Here is a 12,500-nt window from a genome sequence, read left to right as displayed (position 1 = left end):
CTCTTTACACCACTTCGTCATAATCTTCCCTAGCAACAAGCTTCCTCTTCTTATCTATCAGTTTTCGAGTACGGCCACTTAATTTTTTTACTCCCATGTCTTGTAGCATTATCATCTCTCATCACTTTCCTGCATTTCTGCACGACTTTTCTGAAAATTTATCATGTCTTCTCGTTTTCTTCTTTCTTTCAATGAGGGAGATTTATCATAGCCTTCTTTTCTTAGCCCTTCCTCGTAACTTGGGTTTCCTCACGCTACACGTTCATTTTGCTTCTTTCTGCTGCTATTCTGATCTTCCTCTTATTGTAACTTCTGTTCTTTGGAGTAACGCGACCGTTCTCTATAAGGAACGTCTTTGTATCTTCAATTGTGGTGTTCCTGATGGGCTGTACTGGAATGCGAATAGGTATTAATCACCTGTATAATGACCTCACATATGATCAACTGTGTGATTTTATGATTTCATATTTTATTTATCTATTCTTTATTACTTTTCTTGTTTATGATTTTTTTTTTATTTATTTACTTATTTAATTCATATTATCCAAGTTCCTCCTGTCTGACAATAATAATCTAGCCTTACCTTACGCCTCGTTGACAGCACAGTTCTGAGCGGAATATAATCTCCGAAATCGAGCTATCTAATCAGGTTGTCAGCACTTTAAGGTTCATGCTGTACATTTCGCTTACGACAGATCTTGAGATTTTAAAAGCAACAAACATGTTCATTAACTTTTGGATTTACTGACATACTAGAACATTCAGACTGCAATGCCGTCACCAAAACTGGACCCGGCACAGCATCCTGGGGCACGCCGCCCGCCATCCTTCTCCGCACACACCATTAGTTCATTAATACTCCATTCCCTCGTCTTCTCTTATTGTCTGAAACTGTCATGAATACCTGCTACTTACTAATAGCTTGTGTGTGTGTGTGTGTGTGTGTGTGTGTGTGTGTGTGTGTGTGTGTGTGTGTGTGTGTGTGTGTGTGTGTGTGTGTGTGTGTGTGTGTTTTACAATGTTCGATTCACCTAGTTTATTTCAAGGATTATACGCCACACTAATGATGAAACTTCCCTAAAAAGAATGGGTTGCAATGTTCTGTCTCTTGATTAAAAAAAAAAAAAGTCACAGGAAGGAATTGGTTCTCAGAGTGGTAGATGAATGGAACAGACTCCGTAATTAAGTTGCTAATGCGGAGTCATTAGAAAGCTTTAAAAAATAGGTAAATTCATGGATGAAAATTATACTTAAAAATAGGTCGGAATATTTCATGCAGGGACTGCCACGTGTGGGCCTGGTAGCCTCTTGCAGCTTTCCTTATTCTATGTTCTTATATTCTTTAATACTTCATCATAATTTTCTTTCATAAGTCATCCTCATCTTTCTTTTCGAGTCTGACTACTTGATCCTGTGGCTGCATGTGCTGCAGTTTCCTGTAAACCTTTTGGTACTATGTCCTCTCTTCTATCCCCACCATTTATGTTATCAAGTACCACAGATCTTTCTCCACAAATATCGACATCTTTTTCTTTCCTTAAACAAATGAGTGAGCACGACGTACTTTAAAGTGTACTCTGTATCTCGCCCACTGAAATACTCTGCTAATCACTGTATTTTCCTTCCCTCACTGTTTCGCAATCTTCTCACTTGCACAAAATTCTGTTGTGACTTTCCCTTCACGGTTTCCATTGTGCAATATAAAAACATCCCCACCTCCTGTATTCACGTGGATAAACATCACCCTGAAGTGATCCAAGATCGTGTGGTAAGCTCGCGTGTCGATCCGTCAAAACATTCGCCGTGAAGGGAAAGAAAAAAAGAATAAATATAAAAAAGCGCATGAGTGAATAGAACATCGCGTGTCACTCCACCTAAATATTCACCAAGAAAGTTTCAAAGCAAAAAGATAGAGAAAAGAAAAAAAAAAGTCAATAACGTAAAATATCTGTACACTAGAATGGAAATTTGATACCATTTCACACACACACACACACACACACACACACACACACACACACACACACACTAAGATAACTGGAAACTCTCAGGGCAGGAGTTACATCCAGGGTGGTGAGTGATTAGAGGCATTGAGGAATCGTGGGCGGCGAAGCGTCCTCCCTCCTATTGTTAAACTTGCAATGGGAGAGATACCGAGCTTGAGCCTCAACCCTGAAGCCCCGGTGAGTCATTCGAGCATCTCTTGAACCAACACACACACACACACACACACACACACACACACACACACACACACACAAAGCCAAAATGACATTAACAGCACACGGATATTTGCCGTTTTGTGATACCATAGCCAAAAATCGAAAAAAAAACTTCCGCATTTGCTTGTGTTTCAGGTTTTCTTCTGAAAGTTAGATTTTCTGATCTGAAAGGCTGTTAGATTTTGTAAGGATGCTTGAAGATCAGTGGACTGAAGATTGAAGAACACCAAGTACAATGAGTTAGATCAGCAGCGATCCACAAGTCCTAGTGATGATGATGGACAGTGAGTGAAGGTGTAATGCTCCACTACCTTTAATGAGAGAACTCCGTGACGACTCGAGGAATTAATCACTTAGTTCTGCCGGGTGAACGTGCCACCGATAGAGTTTAGCAAAGTCGAATAAACAAAAAAAAATGCTGCTGCTGGTAACACGAAGGCAACGAAGGATGACTGTCACATTTCCACCTAAGGATATCTTACGACGGGTACGAATAAATTAAGTCACCATCTTTGGAACCACAATATTGAAAAAGACAAACAAGTGCACAAAAAGGAACAGTTAATTTTTTTTTTTTTCGAGTATCATGTCAAGGAAGGAGGATAAAGACATGCAACCCACGCAAGTTTCATTGAAAGGAATAAAACCATAAAATAATAAGCGTGAAAATTACAGGTAAAGCCTCTAACTAACGACGACCCAAACAGGTAAAAACACGCTCTAATAAAAACGTGAATTACTTCCGAAGGCAATAAAAGCTGAGTTACTAGCAAAGAGAATAAAAACCTGATAATAGGCGTGAACAAAACACAATGGCCAGCTAACTAACGAAGCCCCGAATAGAGAGGAAATAAAAAAAAATAAAAAAAACACGCGGGTAACGAACTCTAAGGCACCGATGAGGTTTTCCAGGAATCCAGAAGCATGCCGGACGCTTCCTACTAAATAAAATGTCAATCCATCACGTGTCACCTCAGTCAAGAAAGTCATGCAGAAAATCACGCTTTTAATATAAGAATTTTTCAATCAAAACGTTATTTTGCTCCCGCATTTTCCACACGAGTCTGCTTCGGTATTTCATAATGCGGTACTTTATTACACTACTATTCCTCCTTTTTTGTTATTTATCAACGTTGCCGCTAAATCATCATTATAATCAATAACTGCGGCAATACAGTAGTAGTAGTAGTAGTAGTAGTAGTAGTAGTAGTAGTTGTTGTTGTAGTAGTGTTGTTGTTGTTGTTGTTGTTGTTGTTGTTGTTGTTGTTGTTGTTGTTGTTGTTGTTGTTGTTGTTGTTGCTGCTGCTGCTGCTGTTGTTGCTGTTGTTGTTGTTGTTGTTGTTGTTGCTGCTGCTGTTGTTGCTGCTGCTGCTGCTGCTGCTGCTCCTGTTGTTGTTGTTGTTGTTGTTGTTGTTGTTGTTGTTGTTGTTGCTGTTTTGCTGCAGTAGTAGTAGCAGTAGTAGTAGTAGTAATAGTAGTAATAGTAGTAGTATTACCTATTAACAGCAGCAGCAGTTGTTATATCACGTGGGGAAGGGTGAATGAGGAGTATCACAAAAATCGAAGAAATAGCAACAAACCCATTGACCATTACAAAGGTGTTTGGATAAGCGACACTACCTGATCCAAATTAAGAAACGTAAGGATAGCAAAGACGAAGACTTCCTATCGCCCCCCCGGTAACCCGCCCAGCTAGCCACCCTCCGCTCCCTCGTGGCCTGACCGACAGGAAAGGAAGAGATACCACACTCAAAAGACGAGGAGGAGGAGGCGGGGAAAAAGAAGAACAACAACAAGAACAAGATGATGATGATGATGATGATGATGATGAGGATGATGATGATGATGATGATGATGATGATGAGGAGGAGGAGGAGGAGGAGGAGGAGGAGGAGGAGGAGGAGGAGGAGGAGGAGGAGGAGGAAGACGAGAATGAAAACGAGGAGGAGGAGGAGAAACGAAGATAAGGACGAAGACGAAGACGTGGATACAAAAAAAATAGGAGGAGGAGGAGGAGGAGGAACGGCAGCAGGGACAGTACCAGGAGAAGGAGCAGAAGGAGAATCGTGTTGGCGGTGGGTTGGCGTGGGGTCGTGTGGGACAACAGTATCGGTGGCTGAGTACAATTTCGGTCGGCAGCAGCAGCAGCAGCAGCAGCCAGAGGGACGCCGGGCGGGTGGCGTACACGAACACACACGCCGAAGCCAAACAAATCAAACCTGACGCATAGCTCACTAGGGGGGCGGGAAGGGGAGGAAAAAAAGTTCAATAACGCGGAGTAGTAGTGCGTGGTGGTGGTGGTGGTGGTGGCTTCAACTGACGAGGAGGTGCTGGTGGTGGCGGCAGAACCTACATTGAGGAATTCGCTCGAGTTGTCACTGTGACTCGTTGTACGAGTATGATATGACTTCCCACCCTTTCATTTTTTTCTATTTTTTTGTTATTTCGTTTCATCTTTTTAGAATAACTGAAATCAGACACAGAACCTATTTTGGAGTGGGCAAAATTAGTCTAGATTATGTAATGTTACGTTAAGCTATGTTGGGCTAGGAGACGTTAGTTTATGATAGATTACAATTAAATTCGGGAACAAGTTAAACATAGAGCTTTTAACGTACGTATTCTCTCTCTCTCTCTCTCTCTCTCTCTCTCTCTCTCTCTCTCTCTCTCTCTCTCTCTCTCTCTCTCTCTCCCATGTAGTTATCTAACCTAACCTATACTAACTCGTCACTGAAATAGGCTGGTTGAACTTAAGGTGCACCAACTCTCTTTTCAACACTTATTAGCTACATCAGAAAGCTACATAAATATTTTTAATTTTATCTTTAATTTACTTTTTTTTTTCTTTTTTTTACTGCGGCAGGCGCCTTAAGACTCTTGTTGCGGGGTTTCTTGATCACTTTTTTGCTTAGTATCATCCATTAACACATGCTTGGTTAGGCAGCGTTGGTGACACATGCTGAAGAGGAGGAGGCAGTTTTATAAGTATGGTTTTATACAGTGTGTATTTTTAACTCAGTCTTCCGATGAGAATACAGAGTGGCAGCAAACTCGTCTATATGATGTGATAGGCGAGAAGCATTAAAAAAGAAAAGAAAAATTAACGAATGCTTTTGTTTAAATATACAAATTCATTATACACGGTACGATGTTTACATTTACCACCTCATGCCAACCATGCCAAACCATACCCAACCCACAGCACAACACTACCATACCACACAGCACCATGCCAAACCATACCCAACCCACAGCACAACACTACCATACCACACAGCACCACGGCAAACCATACCCAACCCACAGCACAACACTACCATACCACACAGCACCACGGCAAACCATACCCAACCCACAGCACAACACTACCATACCACACAGCACCACGGCAAACCATACCCAACCCACAGCACAACGTTACCATACCACACAACACCACAGCAAACTATACCCAACCCACAGCACAACGTTACCATACCACACAACACCACAGCAAACTATACCCAACCCACAGCACAACGTTACCATACCACACAACACCACAGCAAACTATACCCAACCCACAGCACAACACTACCATACAACACAACACCATGCCAAACAATACCCAACCCACAGCACAACGCTACCATACCACACAACACCATAGCAAACTACACCCAAGCCACACCACCACCACCACACCATACCGTCATACAAAACTATACCACACACCACCACAGCAAACCACACAAAACAAAACCACATTAACACCATTAACATCACACAACACGGGAGATGACAACCGTAGCACCACACCACAACATCACAGCAGCACCACACCATCATAACACCTCACACCCAAGCAACACCAGTTCACCACACACCATTACTATTTATAAAACCCACAAAAAGACAAATTGAACACGAAGCTGAGGTTTCCTTGTGGTTGACAAGATGCATCACCACAACATGCCACGCCTCGCCGCGCCCTCACTAGTCGATGGATCATGTTGCAGCTATCCCCCCTCACCCCTCCCCCCAACACACACATACCCACCCGCACTGTTCACCCCCCACACAACCCACCCGCACCGCACCCACACAACCTCACCTGCTCGGTCCACCACGCCACACACCACTGCCTCAACACGCCCCACTCGCTCAGGCCGCCACGTCACACATCCCAACCCTGATCAAGAGGAAGCGTGTCCAAGGGTCTATCTTTGTACAGCATGGGCAGCCAGACCCAGGAGACCCTCGCCCCGCTCATCACCCCTTCAAATAATCAACCACTTCCCCCTTGTATGGGTTGAGGCAGAGTTGGGACAGCAGCACCCCAACGTGAACAGCAATACATCACACATCGTATGTTTACATGAACATAACGACACTAGTCAATATATTTTTTCTGCATTTTTTTTTTTTTACTTCTTTTAACAGACTCTAATGGAACTTGTCTATGTTTTCAAGTGAGTTTTCAATTATTCTAGCGACAGTTTAACAAGTGTAGTCTACATCAGTAAGAGACAAAAGCATCCATGAGAATCCGACTATTCATTTACTAAGACTGAAAATAGTTCCAATGAAAGGCCAAAATGTTGCTGACTACGGCCCACTGTCTTTCACCGTCTACAGTGATTACGGTGGTTTCTTGGAGCGCCAATGCATTAAAAAGAAACTAAACACAACACCTACATACCTTTTTACGTGCAGACTGCAAATAATTTGGGTCTGAAGCTGCTTGAACTCTGGTGGTCTTTTAGAAAGCATAAGGATGGACCTAGGTATGTATATCTAGATCTATTTATCAATTTTTGCCAACTCTGCCAACATTAAGTCATTGTTCTTCAGTTATTTTTATTCTATATTAACGTTTTCACTATTTCTTTAATCATTTGTGAAGCCGCTGTATTGCAAGACACAACGTCCATCCACCGATGGTTATATCTAGCATACTGTTGGGTTTAGGTTACATAAACACTCGAGATGAAGCTTGCTGAAACAAACCACTAGAAACTGTTTTACACTAACACATTTTCGTCTTTCCACCAAGGCATTATTTATACTTCAGAGAGAGAGAGAGAGAGAGAGAGAGAGAGAGAGAGAGAGAGAGAGAGAGAGAGAGAGAGAGAGAGAGAGAGAGAGAGAGAGAGACAGACAGACAGACAGACAGACAGACAGACAGACAGACAGGCAGACAGACAGGCAGACAGACAGAGAGAGAGAGAGAGAGAGAGAGAGAGAGAGAGAGAGAGAGAGAGAGAGAGAGAGAGAGAGAGAGAGAGAGAGAGAGAGAGAGAGAGAGATAGAGAGAGAATCACGCACAAGCTTCTCTCATCAAGATATTGTTGGCTTCATCTTCCAACAATAACAATCATATTTCTACCATGAGGATAACTAGATTCTTACATCGTACACTATGAAATACAAGAACGATCAAATTCCAAACAACGATGAAAATAAAAAAAAAACGAAAATTAATGCACGAAGAAATAACAAAGGCAAATACTAAAGTTTGCCTGTCTCCTCCAGCAAGACTTTTCCTCCTCCCAGCTGCTTTCCGTCTCTTCACATGGGTCATATTCGTTCACGTGTGCAGCAACGTTCCCACATATGAAGGTTCAATTCACACGGTCCTAAATTTCTATGGTTACTGACCTTATTAACTTAAAGTGCCTTATCTCTCCTACCCTCGCAGCCTCTCTACGCACACAAGACCTACTCGGTCCACTTTACTAAAACAAGGGTTAACCAGTATCTTCACTCTTTCATCCCTTTCGCTGTTAAACTTGGAACTATTCCTATTTCTGTTTTCCTCCTATTTAAAACTGGAACGCGAAAAAAAAAATCTAATACCTCAAGACACTAAAGTGGCCATCTCTACCATTTTTTTACGGCGCTGTAGTAATAGCACTAGTACATATGATAACAGCAGTAGCAGCAGCAGCGGAAGTGGCTGAGGGGAGGGGGAGATCAGCAACAACAACAAAAAAAAAAAAAATGAGACGCCGGCGACGATGATGATAATGAATGAGAAAAAAAAAAAAATCAGCAAATCACGAAACAGGAATGTAAGTACCCACACTGGATAAAATTAAAATACATTCTAGCAGCAAACAGTAAAAATGAGGCACCTTCGCCAGCGGACAGTAACAATAACACCTTCGCCAGCAGACGGCAACAATGACAGCAGACTCATAACACAGTAATATATATTTCCGAACCATGGTCCCACATCGACCACCAATCGTGACAGTCGTGAACATTCTTTTCATAAACTTCCCGTCAGAGTCGTAGTGATCCTCTTAGCAATCACAATCACAATAGTGGCGCCAAGCGGGACGAGCAGCTGATGTTGAACTTGCCGTGCCCTTGGGCTATATACCCACTGTTCACCAGCCACTCTCGCGTCCAGGAAAAACAAAAAGTGTGTGTGTGTGTGTGTGTGTGTGTGTGTGTGTGTGTGTGTGTGTGTGTGTGTGTGTGTGTGTGTGTGTGTGTGTGTGTGTGTGTCTGCGCAGGTAAGGAAGAGAAATGCTGTTGATTTTAGTACCTATGTATGCACCAGTCCTCAACCCGAAGTCCACTGCTGATATATTTCTCTAGAGTAAAATTACATCCATTACTGAATGTGCTCTCAAAATCTTCAGTAAAACCAGTAGAACATAAGGCGTTATTGTGGGTGTTCAAGTTGTTGTTGTTGTTGTTGTTGTGGTTGTGGTTGCTGCTGCTGCTGCTGCTGTTGCTGCTGCTGCTGCTGCTGCTGCTGCTGATGCTGCTGCTGCTGATGCTGTTGCTGCTGTTCCTGCTGCTGCTATTGCTGCTGCTAAACTAAAAATGTACGTATTAGCCTTTGTTGTCTGAGTGATGCGCTCCGAATATCCGTGACTTCTGTTTAACCATCGTTTTGCTTGCATGATTTTGTTTATTTTATTTTATTTTATTACCTACTGTAGAAGAAATAAACTGGTCTATGTATATTATAACGTGAATGCCATTTTTTTTTTTTTTTGTATTGTATTTATCACATGGGAACTTTTTTTTCGTATGAAATAGGCCTCCCAACACACAATTTTCATTCCCCCACTAAGAAAAAATCATGCCAAACCACAGTTGAAAAAAAATCAACAGTACCGTCTTTTTCTTTTTTATTCTAGAACGAGAGGGAAAAGTTGCAAATAAATAGGTGAATACAGAACTTTCCATCTGTGGTGGTAGTGATGCTAAACGCTTCTTACTAACCTGAAGACTCTACAACGATACTTCTGGAGATTGAACGTGACTATGATGACCAAGAGCTGCCTCGAATGTACTTTGTCGTCCATGAAGAACATAAGAACAAGAGAATAAGGGAAGCTGCAAGAAGCCATCAGGCCTACACGTGGCAGTTCCTGTATGAAACACACCTACCTATTTCCACCTATCATCCCCATCCATAAATTTGTCTAATAATCTTTTAAAGCTCCCTAGTGACTCAGCACTAACAACCTGATTAGACTGAATCCGTTCCATTCATCTATCACTGTTTGAAAACAATTTCCTTCCTATCTCTTTCCTGAACCTAAATTTTTGAAGCTTGAACCCGTTATTTCTTGTTCTATCCTGATCACTTATTCCGAGTTTCGCTTACGTCCCCCATGTTATAACCCCTATACCAATTAGACTTCTATCAGATTCCCTCTAAACCTATGTCTCTGAGTATGATGATGATGATGATGATGATGATGATACTCTAACTGCTACTACTAAATTTATGGGTGGGGATGATGATAAGAAGAAATAGGCATGTGTAAGTCTAATGGTTTCTTGCACCTTCCCTAGTTTTCTTATGTTCTTATGTATTAAAGATGTTACTCTAGCTCCTACTACTGTTGCTACTAATGATGATGATGATGATACTGCTGCTGCTACTCTGCCTACTGCTACTATTATTCCTATTGCTACTGCTAGTGATGATAATGATGGTACTGCTACTCCTCCTCCTCCTCCTCCTCCTCCTCCTCCTCTACTACTACTACTACTACTACTGAACAAGTAATATTACTACTACTAGTGCTAGTGATAATGATGTTACGACGACGACTAACCTCAATGATGATAATAATAATTATAATAATAATAATAATAATAATAATAATAAAATAATAATAATAATAATAATAATATAAAGACTTTTCCTACCAAGAGTATCATCGTCTACAGAAGGGAACACAAATAACAAAATCAGTCTACACAATCCCAGCGAGACGAGAAACTTTTATGGTAAATTAGCCGGAGAGCGAGAGAGAGAGAGAGAGAGAGAGAGAGAGAGAGAGAGAGAGAGAGAGAGAGAGAGAGAGAGAGAGAGAGAGAGAGAGAGAGAAATTGTATGAAAAAAAAAAAAAACTTGGTGAGATCGAGAGAGAACGAGGCAAGGAGATGGAGGGTGTGGGGAAAGAAAGAAAAAAGACGACATGAAGGGGGAAAATAAAAAAGAAAAAGAAAAGAGAGCGATGAGAGCAATAGAAAGAAGGTGGGGAGAGGGAATGATGTGTGGCAGTGGTGGTGGTGGTGGTTATGATAGTGGTAGGGGAAAAGAAGAGGAGAAATAAAGAAAGGGAGGGAGGAAGGGTGGAGGCGGAGAAAAAAAGGTGGAAAACAAAACAACCAGAACGGAAATCAAGGTTGTTATTCTCCCTCCTCCTCCCCCCCTTCTTCCTTCCTCTCCTCCTCCCCCACCCTAACCGGTATTTATGCTTTAAACTTGTCTTCATTGACCTATATTAGAAAGCTGCAAAGGCGAGCACGAGAGAGAGAGAGAGAGAGAGAGAGAGAGAGAGAGAGAGAGAGAGAGAGAGAGAGAGAGAGGAGAGAGAGGGAGAGAGAGAGAGAGAGAGAGGAGAGGAGAGAGCGTTTGTTTACTTCCCATAGTCAACATTCTCTTATATAACAAAAACTAATACTCACAAGGCATATATTTGAACGTTCTCGCCGCCTTGCAATGTTTGTCTCTCCCTTTCTCACTTCCACCCTCCCCTTTCCCTTACTCCCCACCCTCCGTAACCACCACCACCACTCCTGCCACAACAGTTCCTTCCACCACCAAGGAGCTTCTCCCGTCCCACTGTCTTGTTAATACGTAGATGTATAACACCCGCATGCGGTCCACGATCTGGATAATAGTATACTTGTGTGTGTGTGTCTGTGTGTGTGTGTGTGTGTGTGTGTGAACGACAACGTGCTATGTCACCGGCTTGTCAAGACAGAAGAATGTTATGTTGACACACACACACAAACACACACACACACACAAACACACACACACACAGAGAGAGAGAGAGAGAGAGAGAGAGAGAGAGAGAGAGAGAGAGAGAGAGAGAGAGAGAGAGAGAGAGAGAGAGAGAGAGAGATCCACCACCATTCCAGCATGGCGAAGAAAAACAAAGCGCCAAGTACAACAGTAACAATAACACCAACAATGCCAATAACATATGACATCAACCCATTATGCAGACGTCACTCTTCCCACCTGAAGCCCAACACTCGTCTGCCACCCTCACTAGCCCGCCCGCAACCCGCCGCCCACCACTCCAAAAGACTTCACAGCCAGCAAGCAGCACACACGCTCACACACACCGCCACTGGGACCCACTCACCGACGGAGGCTGACGGGCCGGCAAGGTGGGTGGCAGGGTGATAGCAGCAGCGCCCACACCCTGTAAATGGTCGGGTATCCTTTAGAAACACGCCCGAACCGAGTCTCCGATCTGTAGACGCGGCGACCCTCCACACCCCTTCCACTGACCGAGAGAGACTGTAGGCAGACGTCATCCGCGCTCGGCTCTCAGCTGAGGGAGGGAGGGAGAGAGGAAGACGAGGTGGAGGAGGAGGAGGAGGAGGAGGAGGAGGAGGAGGAGGAGGAGGAGGAGAATGAGGAGGAGAAGGAGGAGGAGGGAGGGGCAGTGAGCCGCGCATTCGCAGTGGGTAAGGGAGGGAGAGTGAGACAGTGAGAGCCCCTCCACTCTCACTGCCGCTCAGCTACCCTACCGCCCTACCAAAGCCTCGACGTTTAGCCGGGTGTTATGTTCGCGACACACACACATACGCACGCACACATACACATACACGTGATGCTCTATGATACATACTACATGCATTCACGGATATACACCACACGTAATACATACATAGTCTATCAAGATATGAAACGTCACAATGTAATGAAATAAACTCAAAACACACACACACACACACACACACACACACACACACACACACACAGGGGATGGAAAAAAGAAACAGAAGGCAAATATAGCT

General features: G+C 43.1%; 1 long non-coding RNA gene across 2 annotated transcripts in view; it reads right to left on the bottom strand.

Moving 5' to 3' along the window:
* The window catches only part of LOC135110886 (uncharacterized), a 157,360-nt gene extending 145,256 nt beyond the window's left edge, over positions 1-12,104 (bottom strand). Inside the window, exon 1 of one of the 2 annotated variants that reach the window (XR_010273482.1) lies at positions 11,840-12,104. This is a non-coding gene — a long non-coding RNA (uncharacterized LOC135110886). The remainder of the gene's footprint in view (positions 1-11,839) is intronic. The other variant, XR_010273483.1, reaches the window with a different exon arrangement.
* Positions 12,105-12,500: the final 396 nt, after the last annotated feature.

This window comes from Scylla paramamosain, chromosome 21 (genome assembly GCF_035594125.1).
Source record: "Scylla paramamosain isolate STU-SP2022 chromosome 21, ASM3559412v1, whole genome shotgun sequence".
In the NCBI taxonomy this organism is placed as follows: Eukaryota; Metazoa; Arthropoda; class Malacostraca; order Decapoda; family Portunidae; genus Scylla; species Scylla paramamosain.
Note: the sequence above shows the minus strand (reverse complement) of the source record. Positions and strands in the feature narration are given on the sequence as shown.